The sequence below is a fragment of the Lissotriton vulgaris genome, chromosome 11 (genome assembly GCF_964263255.1).
Source record: "Lissotriton vulgaris chromosome 11, aLisVul1.2, whole genome shotgun sequence".
NCBI classification, from domain to species: Eukaryota; Metazoa; Chordata; class Amphibia; order Caudata; family Salamandridae; genus Lissotriton; species Lissotriton vulgaris.
Window position 1 is genome coordinate 459361693 of NC_141699.1, and position 14769 is coordinate 459376461.

The window sequence follows — 14769 nt, forward strand, 5'->3', positions numbered from 1 at the left end:
GAATGTGGAAGGGGTGGAGTGGGGTGTGGAAGTGGTAGATTTGGCTTTGCTAGGAGTGGATTTGGGTTTGGAAGGTGTTAGGGTAAAGGTAAAACGGACATCTACTATGGGAAAATGGGTAGGGTGTTTGGCAGGGAGTTGGGATTGGGAGGTAGAAGGAGTAGCAGTGTCTAATGTGTATGTGTCTGTTTAGGCTGCTGCTGCTGTTTTAAGTCTGGTGTATGTCATGCATGTTTGGGTATGTCTTGCATATTATGGGGCTTATTATGAGCCCTTGCGTCACATTTGCGCCGCCGGTGCTTCCCTTTTTGTGATGCACCAGTGGTGTAAAAAATTAGCCGTGTTGCACCAAATTTACAAAGTGGCGCATCTAGGTAGATGTGTCACTTTGTAAACCCCCACGCAATTTTATACCTGCGCCAGGTATAATGTATGCAAGGGGGCGTTCTGACGCAAGTAAGTCTCGTAGAAGTGACGCAGTGAAATCTATGGGATTTCACTCCACCCCTTCTAGGACGCACATGCATCAATATCTTATGCAGGCCTCATGGCAGGCATAAGACTGACGCAGGCATATATTTCACATGGGACTTGCCCATGTGAAATGACCTATTGCTGGAGTTGCGTCACTTTTGTGACAAACTCCAGCAATGCGTTGTTACTGCGCCTACAGATACTTCAGAAATACTGACGCATCTGTAACTCCTTGCGACATGATGCATCATACTGTAAATATGACGCATCATTGGTGTCGCAAGGAGGGCGCAATGAAAAGTTACGCATCGCTGTTTTCTCGCAGCGATGCAGCACTTTTCATAAATGAGGCGCTATGTGTCTATTGCTTGCTTGAGTATGGGCATTTAAGTTTTTGGGGTGTGTATGCTGAGGTGTGTGTGTGTGTGTTTGTGTATGGGTGTGCTGTGGAGGTACTGAGTGTTGTTGTGGTGAATATGGATGCAATGGTACATTTGTGTGTGCTGGAGATGGAGGTGGTACACGTATGTGTGATGATTGCCGCAGTGTCTGTGGTTGTGCTGGTGGTGGGAGCGGTGCATGTGGTTTGGTAGTGAAAGCGTTGTCTGCGGATGTGCAGGTGGTGTGGGTGGTTCATGTGGGTGTGGTGGTGGCTGTGATGTCTGTGGAGGTGCTGGGTGTGGTTTAGGTGCATGTGGGTGTGGGTGTGGTGGATACATTGTGTGGATCGCTAGTGGTGGTGCATGTGGGTGAGTTGGTGGCTGCAGTATCTGTGGAGGTGCTGGGTGTGGTTGAGGTGCATTTGGGTATGGTAGTAGTGGCTGCGGTATTCGTGGGGGTGCTGGTAGTGGGGATGGTGCGTTTGGGTGTGGTGGTGGCTGCGGTGTCTGTATGTTTGGTTGTGCGCCTATGTTTTTGTGGTGTTTGTGTTTCTGTGTGCATGTACTGCTTGTGTCTGAGTGTGTGAGCGCAAATATGTGGGTGTGCTTGGGACTGATCTGCAAATAGGAAATTTGGATGGGGAAGATAGACTTTGGCAGTGGCACAGTGAAAAAGTCCTTCTCCACAGTGTGGGACTTTTTTGTGGTTAGCACACAATGGGAGCACATTGTAGTATGCAGTATTTGCAATACCCATATTAGTCGAGGTAAGCCTGGTTCAAATTATGGTACTGGAGGCCAAACAACCCATATGAAAAAACACCAAGCAATTCATTTTGAGTTGCGCCTTCAAAGAATTGCTGAATGTGGTTGTGGTGGTTAAGGTGAGGAGAGCCAGGGAACATGATCTACAAGTTCAATGACAGTGGGAGGTGATGATGAGAAAGAATAGGGTGACATCCTCATGCAAAGCAGTCCTGCCCTCAGCAGTGCACCTGAAGAATCACCCACCTCAGCAACTTCACAATAGCACAAGTAGAATCAGAGTGAGATGAAGACACCATGGCATACAGTGACCGCCCCACCAGCATCAGTGGCCCCAGAAAAGAAGAAAAAAGTACAGGCTACTATTACTGACATGTTTAGGCATGAGTAGACCTATGACCGTAACTACATTTGTACAAATGGAAGCTGTCAAAAATGTTAACACTGAACCTCCTACTTTTTTCTTTTGTGATAGGAGTGGGATTCTTAGAATTTGTGGGAGCCATCTGCCCAAAATGGAAAGTTCCAAATTGGATCTATTTTGCCAGAGTTGATGTTCCAGCACTGCAACACGATGTGCTGCACTTGTTTGGACAAGCTTTGCAGCTAAGTGTTGTTCACACTATCCAATCAGTCAGTGAATCAAGGGTTGGTAAACTCTTGAGGGTCTCAAGGTGCTGGGAAAGGTGGGGAGCAGATCCGTCTAAGTGCTGGGGTAATTTGAAGAGCCAGGTCTTGAAGTCCTTCCTGAACTGGGGCTGCGTGGAAGATAGTCTGAGGTGGAGGGATAGAGTGTTCCCGGTCTTGGCAGCAAGGAAGGAGAAGGACTTTCCTCTGGTTCTGGTCTTGCGGCTCTGTGGGACGATGGCCAGAGTGAGCTGGGCAGAGGAGAGATATCTTTTTAGTGTGTGGAAGGAGAGGTGGCTGTTCAGGTATGCTGGTCCAGTGTTGTGGAGGGCCTTGTAAGCGTGGGTGAGGAGTTTGAAGGTTATTCTTCTGACTCCCAGGAGCCAGTGACGTTCACAGTGGTGTTGAGTGATGTGACTGTGCCAGGAGAGGTCGAGGACCAGTCTGGCTGCAGTATTCGGGACATTTTGGAGTTTGAGAAGGTTTTTCTAGGTAACACTGATGTAGAGTGCGTTACCATAGTCGAGTGTGCTGCTGATGAGTGCATGAGTGATGGTCTTTCTACATTCAGTGGTGATCCATCGCAGCAGGCGGAGGGTATTGAAACAGGCCGAGGTTATGAGTTGATCTGGCGGTCCATAGTGAGCGATGTGCCTAGTATGATGCTGAGGTTTCATGCGTGGTCCATCTGGTGTGGGGAATCCCTAGCTCAGAGGGCCATCAGTTATCTTGCTATGCAGAAGGGGTTAATCCCAGGATGAGGACTTCTGTCTTGTCTGAGTTGAGCTTAAGGCAGTTGTTCTTCATCCAGGTGGCAATGGCTGTGAAACCTTACTGTAATTAGGTATGGTCGGAAAATTCATTCCGCTCGCGGAATTTGTGACGTTTTGGCAATTTCGCGATTTGCGAATCCCGCAAAACTGGCCAAAAATCCGCAATTTGCGATTTGGCGGATTTTTTTCACTTGTTCGCGCTTCAAAAATACAATCTCGTGCACGTGGCATTGACTTACCATGATTCTGCGTTTGCTGATGAGTTTTCCTTTCTGTTCGCGTGTGCTGCAAAATTTTGGTAGCTGTCCGAGCGACGCCGTGACCGCGAACACGTCATTGCGACCGAAAACAGGAAATTGCCAACGCGAACACGTCATTGCGACCCGAAACAGGAAATTGCGAACACGTCATTGCGACCCGAAACAGGAAAACGGCATCGTGAGCAGGCTGGTTAAGTGGAAACAACATGTTCGCGACAGTTGCGCAAGTTCTCGTTCCCGAACTGGTAAAAGCATCTCGTGAACTCGCAAAAAAAAAAATTCGCAAGCTTGCGGAATTTGGCAGATTTTTGGAAATCGCAATTACGAATTAGCGCGAATTTGCGTATTACGAATTTGCACGAATTCGCAAATTCGCAAATTCCGCCCATGCTTACTTGGAAGTTGAGCCTGGTGACATTGGGTTCGTTGGTGAGAGAGAGGATCAAATGCGTGTCATCAGCGTAAAAGATGATGTAGAGTTTGTGGTTCCTGACAAGGGTTGCAAGGGAGGCCATGTAGATGTTGAAGAGGGTGGGGGTGAGAGAGGAGCCCTGGTGCACTCAGCAGTTGGTCTCTGTCATTTTTTAGATGTATGGCGGTAGTCTGACATACATTTTTCTGCCTGTGAGGAAGGATCAGATCCAATTGCGGGACTTTTCGCGGATGCTGGCATTGTAGATTCTAGTGGTTAGGGTGCAGTTGGAGACGGTTATGAATACTGCAGAGAGGTCCAGGAGGATCAGGGTCATGCCCTGGTCGAGGAGGGCGTGAATGTCATAGGTTGTGGCGAAGAGGGCAGTCTCAGTGCTGTGATTGCTTCAGAAACCGGATTGGGAGATGTCCAGGATGTAGTTTGGTTTGATGAAGTAGCTAGTTGGTTGCTCCTGCTTTTTCAATGACTTTTGCGGGGAAGGGGAGCAGGGAGATGGGCCTGGGAAGGAGACTATTCACCCGACGAAAGATAGGTGGACACGGTGTCAGGTGACTGATTACATCACAGAACTGGATCTCTTTTGAGGGGTTAAAGCAAAAGAAATCTTAAGGTCTTGGCCCTAAAGAAGGTTTCAAGAGCATTGGACAGCAGGGAACAGTGGCCATGTTTGCCATGGAGAAATCACATACAGCTGTAAATATCTTGGACGAATTTTACAGTGTCTGAATGACTGCAACCCCCAGGTCTCAGAATTGGATTTGTTGCCATGGTCAATGGCAGTAACACAGTCTAGGCCATGGCAGACGGTGGCTATTTCAGGGTCCTGTCTTTTGCCCATTGCATCTTTTTGGTGGTTCAAGACTTCCTCAAAAAGAATAAATTGTCAGCAACAAACGGACCACCTGAAGAAGAATCAGCACTCATTTCAGCCATTTTTTCAAAAGCCTGTAAGCAGTTGAGGAGTATTCAGCGTGCTAATAGAGTAACAGTTGAAGCCCTGATACAGGAGGTGCCAACATGTTGGAACTCTACCTTTTATGTTTTGTATCATCTGTACAACATTATGTCACTCAAAGAGGATGGGAGGCAGTTGGAAACGCTATGACCATGAGTGTGCAGAAATGTGGCTTAGCCAAATACTTGACAAAGATGCTATTTCCTTTTGATGTTTTCACACGGGTAGTTAGCAATGAGGACAATATGATGGGCCAAGCTTTCCCTTTGTTGTATCTGCTACAGGACCAGCTAAAAAAGGTATCTGAAAGGTTCACCCTCGCTGGTGTGAATGAAAACACAGAAGCACATGCATTGGTTGAGAGATTACTTTTCATTTGGCTTCCAATGCAAGGCTGCAAGACAACATCATCTAATCCAAACAGTACATCTGTGCCACACTACTTCATCCACAATAAGAACAAATTGTGCCCACTTTCATTCCTTTTTCTGAAGGAGATGTTTCAAACTACATAGGTTGATTTTTTTGAGGGAGCTGGAGACCTGAAAAATCGACGTCTGGAACTTTGAGTTCTACATCACAGTTCAGGGGTGCCACCTTTAACTCCCAGAGGTGGAAGTATTGTCTCACCACAGCCAACATCACCATCAACCAAAACGCTGGCAACAACAATAGCAACAGAAGGACTGACCACAATCTCTGCATTGTATTGGAATCAATTGGCATGACTTAGGTCCAGTGCATACGTAATGGCAAAAGAGGTCAAGCAAGTGCCAGCACAAACGACCATCCAAAAGATATTCCAGGAGTATCTGGATGATCAGAAAGAGGTCATGTGGATCACAACTCATTGATTTATTGTATGGGAAGATGTGCCATTGGCCAGAGCTCAACTTGCTGACAGTAAATTATCTGGCTTGCCCTGTAGCCAGTGTGTCTGCTGAGCGTGCCTTCAGTACATCTGGTGCAGTTTCTACAGTGAGGAGGAACGGTCTCTTGTCTCAAAATAGGGAGAGATTGACTATGATCAAAATGAACCAACATTTCATACCATAAAATCACACCATTCTTGAAACAACACAAGAGGAGGATGATTAGTCTGAATCAAGTGCGTTAGCTGACCAACATCTGGGTCAACTGACTGATTTTGAGGATGAAACCTATTGCACGGACTGCATATGCCAGTGCCATCATAGAACTTTTTAATTATGTTTCATTGAACTTTTGCCAAACAAAAAAGTAGCCAGTGAAACATAATGTTTGTGTCGGATGTATGCTGCCCCACCATGTTTTAGTTACAAATATTGCCAGATTACAATTGGACCAGTTTGCAGTGAAGAAGCCTCAACAATTCTTTCATGACATTTTAGACAATGCCTGCCTCTCTCGCATTCCTGTCCTTTCTTGCATCACTTAGCATGGCAGCCCCGGAAGATTGTTGATTTACAAGAGCGCAAATATAAAATTCCAATGTGTTGCCTGAGTCAAAGATGAGCCTATTACCTAACCTGCTCGTGCTCAGATTGGCAGAGGAAACTACAACTATTGCAACAGTGAGTGAGTGATGATTGATGATCCAAGTGATGGAAGAGAGTGAGGTTGGATGTTCAACTGTAATTTGTGAACATGACTGAGATGATCTGCAATGTTTGGGGCCTAAATGATGGGTGGTCATTTTTCCTGGAGGTGATTGGTCTTTACAAACTTTCTTAGTGAAAATTACCATGTATGGTCCACTCTGATGATCCTTCTTTTTTCCATCACATAGAAGGGCTGCCCCAGAAGATCCTTTGATTTACATGACTGCCATATTATAATATGTTGCTTGCATCAAAGAGGATATAGAATTGTCAACTGTAATTTCTAAATTGGATTGAGATGATTTACAATGTTTGGGGCCAGAATGATGGATGATAATTTTTCCTGGAGGTGATTGGCCCTTTTGCACTTAGCCACATTTAGTTGCAGGGTCCACTCCTTTTTTCTCGTTCTTCGGAGACCAAACCAGTCCATTTAGTTAACAAACAAAAACATATACAAAATACTGCAATTCTGTTTCTACACTTGATCTTCAACTACAGTGCACTCCCCGTCTATCTTGCTCTAGTTGGGACTAGGATGGAGTTAATTGGAGTCAGGAGGTAGATCACAGAACTTAGGGTGGGACTACCTCATGAACAGCTAGAAGAACAAAGTTATCTTCTTGAAAGGGAAACCTTGGCTCTGAGGCCTAGTACTTGGCTATGTGGAATGGAGAGAGGTGTGTGGATTTGGGAAATGCTGCTGAGTGTGCATGTTGCACTAGCGGCAAAAGTGAAGGTCTCAGTTCTCTTGTTTTTTGCTCTAACTCTGAGTCTTCTTGGTACACTACTCATGAAGCTTACCTTTCTTCTGTCCTTGTGCTTGACTGTACATTACAATACAGTTTCAGTTTTACAATCTTCAGGCATTTTTGTCTCCTGCACAAACAAAAGGCGAAAGCTAAGCTCAATACTCCTGCTTACCTACTGGACCAGTCCAGACAGGCACCCAAGAGTGATGGGCATTCCTGAGGAGAATGCAGATGCACCACCTACTTTAGCAATACAGTATAAATTTTCTTTTAACAATCATATTTTAGAACTGGTTAGGTTCACTCCTCCATAATTTGATTTTTTTCAAACATAGAAGACAAAACATTTAGATATCTGATACCTTGGGTCTCTGGGGTAGAAGGATTCTTTGCTCTGCATTTACCTGTACTATGTCATTCCGATTCCTTTGTTTCCTTCCACAACACATTGGCGATAGTGATATGCTGCTCATCACCTAGATGAATATTTTCCTTGTGCAGTGCTTGTCTTTGTCATACCTTTCCCCAAATCCCCTTTCTAGTGCATTCATCAAACCACTAGTCCTATTCCACAGGTTGTGTAATTTATTGATTGTGACATAATTTACGCCATGAATGGCTCACACACTTGGTGGGGTGGATGTGGTGAAAACGACACCAACTGACTGCAGGATCTTCTATTACCTAGGCAACGGCCCAAACAGTTGTTCTTTGTAATGGCATGTAGTATTAATTCTTGGTAAAGCAATGACATCATTTATAACCCACTAACTCAGTGCTTTTATTTCAATTTAGTTGCTTGCAGTTAATTCTACAGTTGAAGCTCAACTAGGTGGGTATGGGACTTCCCTCGTGGAGGGGCGTGGCTTGGGCGCCGATGGCGATGGTCGCCTGAGAGCTCGGCTCCGGGACTGAGCCCGGGTTTATCCTGTAAATCGGAGGCTGCGGGGCACCCCAGACCCCGCATTCTGCTGAGCGGACCGACGAAGACCTGCCGGGGCCCTTGGTGAGGCTCGGACGAGGGTTGATCCGGAGTGCAACCGAAGTTTGCGGAGTCGCGGAGTGCGACCCAACATGGCGCCCGGACTTCTTTGTCCCCCTGGTCGGACCCACTGACTTGGAGGAGCGTCGCGAGCAGCGACTTGCGCCCGACTTCGCCATCCCCGGCTGCTCTGTGCACTGGCTGTCTATTGGATCGGATTTCTCACAACGAGTTTGCACTCGGTTGGGTGGCCGGGCGGATGCCCACATTATAGGGGACCCCGGGAGCGGACGCCCTGCGATCCAGGCGGTGGCCCGTCTCGCGACTCCGCATCTAGCTACGACTTCCCGGCCAGCCCACTTCCATGGGAGGCGCGACACCTTGGCGCTACACATCGTCCGGTGGAGTTGGTGACCCTCACCCTGGATCTCTAACGGGTGAGCGGGCCTGCCCGACACGACGACGGTTGTCTCCGCCCCCTCATCGGTGCCCTCGGACGCCGTGGCGGTGGCGTGAGCCGAAGCGGAGAAGTCTCCACTGGCCCTGGAGAAGGAGGTCTCCCATACTCGCCCTGAGGACCAGTAGCCAGGAGGGTCGTGGCCGACCTCTGCACCCGGAGACGCCTACTCCGGGACCTTCACGAAGTGCCCCCGGCGACATGGGGAAACCTAGAGGAGCCAAGGGGCCTACCCCGACCGCCTCGGACTCGGAAGCCCAGGACAAAGAAGAGCTTGGGGACCCAAAGAGTTCTGATGGCGCGTCGATGCAACGGCAGTTCGACCGCGTCCTAGAGGCGATAACGACCACGAGATCGGCCCTCCAACAGGACATTGCCCAGGTGGCGACGAGCCTAGGCCTCCTCAGAGCGGACCATGGCAAACTCTCGGACCGGGTCAAAGAAGTGGAGAGCTCGGTGAAAACCTTGGAGCCGGCGCAGCGAACCTTGGCTGCGACGATGAAGGATGCCCTGTCCCGAATTGCGACCCTGGAGCAGAGGGCGGAGGATGCGGAAGGCCGCAACAGGTGGAACAACATTCGTGTAGTGGGCCTCCCGGAAAAAATCGAAGATGGCGACATGGTGACATACTTGGAGACCTGGCTCCGTGACACGGTGGCCCCGGAGGGGCTATCCTCCTTTTACACTCTGGAGCGTGCCCACAGAGTCCCGGCGCGGCCACCGCAACAGGGACGCACCCCGAGGCCGGTAGTGGCGCGCTTATTGCACTTTCGGGACAGGGACTTAATCCTCAACGCCGCCAGACATAATGGTCCATTCAAAGTAGCGAACAGTCAGGTGAACATCTTTCCGGATTACACCTACGAGACTCAACGCAAGCGTTTCTCCTTCCTGGCGGTCAAGCGCGAGCTCAGGAGCGAGGGCATCCAGTACTCGCTCCTCTACCCTGCAAGGCTCCGCATCATAGTCGACGACAAAACTCAGTTCTTCGACACCCCGGAGGATGTCTGTGCCTGGCTCGAGCTTTATAGGACAGGGAAAGATGGCTTCGGCTCCTCGTCCCAACAGGCAGATGAGCCGGAACAGAGACGGCGATCCAGGAGGATCAGGAATCGCCGTGGCCGCACGGGAGGGCCCTCCACTGCAGAGACGTCGTCGGAGCGGAGGGGAGTGCTGGAAGTGTTGTCGGAGTTGTCGGGTGCACGGGACGAAGCCATCGAGGAGGAGGAAAACCTGGGTGAAGAGGTGGCACCATCGGACTCGCAGGACTCAGTGACTGATAGTGCCCATACACCGGTGATCACACCGAAATCGGTGGAGGACCTTTTGGATGGACAAGGGTAACGGGGTGTGCTGCCTTATTTTGGGTGGGGGCCCGGCAGGGGGGAGGCGGTTGCCGTCCATTGCTGCTGACAAAGAGGGAGGGGGGGGTGCCCCTGTTCCTGCCCCGGGAGAGGTTGTCGACACTGTTTAGGGCTTGCTATAGTCCTGGTGGCCTAAGCGTCGAGGGCCCACTGCCTCCGCCCGGCCCGCACCTGGCCCTTAAGGCCTTCCCACGGTGGCGACCGTGGGATTAGTAGGGGTTGTTGGGTTGATGGAAGGCGAGGTTTGGATGGGATCTAGATGGTACAGTTTGGGTCCTGTTCTGGGGTGGGTGGGTGAGGGTTTGGTTCGTTCTTGGGTGGTTTGGTTTTGGTTGGGGAAAATGGCCGCCATCAGTGCTGGGAGGAATGATGTCTTTTCTTTGTGGGGACCCGGATGGGGAGACTATGCGAGAACGTTATGGGACAATGGCTGATGTTGCTAACTTGAAATGTGTCACTTGGAACGTAAGGGGGCTTCACACTATGTCCAGGCGCCACAAGGTCCACGCTTATTTAGTGCGTAGGGGAGTGCAAATGGCGCTGCTGCAGGAAACTCATCTGAACAAGGCGGAAGGGGCGGCGCTGCAGCGTAGATGGCGGGGGCAGGTCTTTTCCACCTCGTACTCCGCTTATGCCAGAGGGGCGCTAATATGGATCAGGGCAGGGGTCCCCTTTCAGGTCACGAGAACAGTGTTAGATCCGGAGGGGCGATACGTGGCCATCTCGGGCACTCTAGGAGGGAGGGACTTGAACGTTTGCTGTGTATATGCTCCTAACATGGACCAGACTGCCTTCCTTTCCAGGTTATCGGGCTCGTTGGCCCACTTCTTCTCCGGGCCCCTTCTGCTTGGGGGAGACTTCAATTCTGTAGTGGACGTAGACATCGATCGCTCGCATCCACCGCTTCCCGATTCTCCGGTTCGTCGCACAGCTAAGGGTCGTCAGGATTGGCAGACACGCTGGGGTTTGACGGACATCTGGAGGGCGCATCACCCCTCATCTAGGGATTATTCGTATTTCTCGAGCCTTCATGAGTTACATGTCAGACTGGATGGCTTTCTTGGGTCGCCCGAACTGGTCTCGGCGGCGGTCCGATCCGAATACTTGTCCAGGACCATTTCGGACCATAACCCCCTCCTGCTGGACCTTCGCTGGTTCCCCGGGAGGCCGGCGGTGCCCACCTGGAAGCTGCAACCCGAGACCCTTGAGGACAGTGTTTTCAGGGCGGACCTGGGGGACAAGGTGCTGGAATATTTTGCATCCAACGGCGGCACCGGGAGTACCAGAGCGTTCGAGTGGGATGCTTTTAAGGTAGTGTTGAGGGGTTACTGTATCTCTAAGAAGGTGGGCATGAGGCGCGTTATCCTAGCTGACTTAGATGCAGCGGATCGGAAACTCCGCGAGCTTGAACTTCGACGCCCCGGACACCCGGAATTGCAAATACAAACGGCGGCGGCGAGGGAAAAGGTGGCGGCAGAGGTCGAACGGCTCCGCTGTTTTGACTATAAGGCCTACACGGTCCGATCCATCGCAGAGGGAGACAGATCGAGCGCGTTGTTGGCGTGGTTGGCAAACCCTACGCGCAAATCCCAATCGACGACGAGTATGCGAAAGGCAGACGGCACCGAGGTACACACCCAACCGGAGATTCTTAGCTGCTTCCGGCATTATTACGAATGTTTATACCGTAGTCGCTCCGCACGAGACCCTGACCGACTTGATGATTATCTGCGTCCACTGGAGCTCCGCACGGTGGAGCAGGAAGTAGCGAAAGCCCTGGGATCCGACATTGAGTTGGGGGAGATCCGCGGGGCCATTAAACGGATGGCGAGAAACAAGACCCCGGGCCTGGATGGCCTGCCGGTGGAGTTTTATGCAGCTTACGCTGACCTCCTAGCCCCTCGACTATTGGTGGTCTACAGGGAGGCGAAGAGGCTGGGGCGACTCCCGAGCTCGATGTGTGAGGCGTTGGTAGTTCCTCTCCTTAAACCAGGCCGAGACTCGTCCGACCCGGGGTCTTACCGTCCCCTATCGATGCTGACGGTGGACTATAAGATACTGAGCAGCATCTTGGCCTCGAGGCTGCTGGGACACATGAGTTCCCTGGTGCATGAAGACCAAGCTGGTTTCATCCCAAGGCGGAACACGACTATGAATATCCACAGGTTGTTCCGTTTGCTAGGGGAACCATTCGTGGATGCCCCGTCCCCGGTCGTCCTGTCGGTGGACCTAGAGAAGGCTTTTGATAGCCTGGAGTGGGACTACCTCTGCACGGTGCTACGGAGATTCGGCCTCGGGGAGGGCTTTATCAGGTGGACCGCGGTTCTATATGCCTCTGCATCGGCCAGGGTCCGGGTGGGGCCACTGATTTCCTCGCGGAATCCAGTGGAACGGGGCACGCGGCAAGGGTGTTCATTGTCCCCTTCGATCGGGAGCCCATTATACGGGCTTGTGGACGCCTGCGGGCCCGCATTATGTTTCACTGTATGCGGACGACCTGTTGCTCTTCCTGGAGGACCCGCTCGACGCTTTACGTGGAGCGGCGGTGGCGCTCACAGAGTTCGGGGAGGTCTCGGGCCTCCGTGTGAATTGGCCCAAGACCTGTCTTTTCCCGATACGCAGGGGCACTCCCGCCCCTGCCCTAAGTAGGGAGATTAGGTGGGAACCCGACTGCTTTAAGTACCTCGGGGTATTTGTTTATCACGACCAACCTGACCTCCTAGATGGGAACATTGCCCGCAGCATTCGAGCACTCCGAGGCTGTATGGCCTTTTGGGCCACGCTGCCGCTTTCGGTGGCGGGACGGATCGCCCTGCTTAAAATGGTGGCGCTTCCCCGGCTATTATATTACTTCCGGACTCTACCGATCTGGGTCCCACCGGCCACGTTTCGACTGTTACGCTCCATGGTGGTCGGATTCCTCTTGGGATCGGGCCGCCGGCGGGTGGTCCTCAAAACCCTGATGAGGCCGAAAGACGAGGGGGGGCTCGCGGTGCCGGACTTTGAAAAGTATTATCTGGCGGCGCAGCTCCAGACCTTCACCCAGGAGATCGCTAGGGAATTCCGGGGTCCGGAAGACGGGAGGGGGACGGGCATGGCCAGGCATGTTCTATCCTTTATAGCGCTGCGACAACGTTTGGCCCTTCGGGACTTGTCGATGGAGGAGTGGACTGTCCGCCTGTGTTGGAACCGGGCCCACGCCCGGGGCCAACTGAGGATTCCATATGCGCCTGAAATACCGTTGGGGATGCTGACGGCCCTCCCCCATGGAGGGGATTGGTCACGCTTGGCGGCCTGGGAGGATGCCGGCTTACAGCTGGTTGGGGATCTGTACGAGGACGGAACGCTCTTGTCCTTCCAAGATCTTATTGACCGCTTCGAGATCCCCCGTGGTGACTTTCTGCTACACTCGGCCATTATGCGAGCGATCCAGTCACACTGGAAGAACGGGCAGGAGGAACCCCCCTTATCTCAGGTGTGCCAGTACGTGATGATGTCGGCGGGCACGGTGAAGGCGGTCACTTGCCTCTACGGCAGGTTGATTAACGAAGGGTTAGCTCCTCTCACCACTCTAAGAAACCGCTGGGAGGAGGACATTGGTAGGGAGATCCCGGAGACGACTTGGTCCCAGTTGGTGAGACGAGCCTGGAAGGGCACACGCAACGCCCGTTTTCAGCTGGTCCACTATTACGTTCTCCATAGAGCGTACCTGACCCCGGTGAAAATCAGGCGATATTTTGCCACTAATTCGGCGCATGCCCTAGGTGTCCGGCTCAGGAAGCGGACCTCCTACATATGTTATGGGCCTGTCCAGGTCTGTCATCTTACTGGCGGGAAGTAGAAACGACCCTGGAGGAGGTGACGGGGAGAGCCTTATCACTCGATGCGGCGGTGGGGCTCCTGCACTGGTTTCCCCATACCCCCAGAAATAACATTTCTAGTAAATTTATCGACCTAGGGCTCCTCCTGGCTAAGCGAGAGGTGACCAGGAACTGGAAGGCACGGGTTGGTCCGACAGGCAGCAGATGGCACAGTGAGCTTTTGAAATGGGCGGCGGGGGAGAGCGCGCTGAGATATCAACTAGCTTGGAGGCAGCGTAATGAGAAGGTGCAGGAGGCCGCGTTGGAATGGGAAATGTTGGTGCAGGCCCTCAGGGATTATTGTGCCCCCAGCGACTCTGAAAGTGAAGAAGCGACTCGCCCGAGTCCCGGTAAACGTTTGTACTGATAGTCCTATTGCTTTCCCCGTGGGTCCCGTGGCAGATCCTGTGTAGGTGGCTCCCTGGCGCTGGTGGTGGGGTTGGGTGGGTTTTCTTTTGATTAGTAGTCCTTTGTGGGTGGGGGTTTTCTTTTGGGTTTATAGGCTTGTTTAGAAAAGCAGATGACGGACAGTGAATCATCCGGACCAGCTCAAGCATCCTACTGATCCCCCTTTGCATTTCGCCGCCCGACCCCAGGGTTGTGGGCCGGATGGCTGTGTTCGGGACTGACGGTGGGGGGCCAGAGGGTCTTATTTTGTTGATATTGCTTATGATACGAAGCTGGTCGATACTGTAACGATTTACTAATTCCTGCAATAAAAATATATTTTAAAAAAAAATGGGACTTCCCTCGTGAAGTTGTGATGTCTTCCCTTTTATTGTTTTATCTATATTCAGGTAAGAGAACTATGAAGTGAAGTAAATTATTTAAGTTAGTATGTAAGCAACTAACTGCTATTGCAGATAAGTGATTGTTAATCTAGGTTGTTATACGTAATATAGGTCATGGCACATGGCAGCATTTCCCCTAATGGTCTAGGTAGTTACAGTGGTATATGATTAACTATAACTAACTAACCGGTATGCCCCTTTAATAGCAAATTTTTTTTTAAAACGGCTGCGTATAAAAGCAGCTGTGCAGTTTGAAAGTAAAACAGAAATAAACTATGTCAGGCATAAATCGTGAAGAAATAAAATGTCCCTCTTT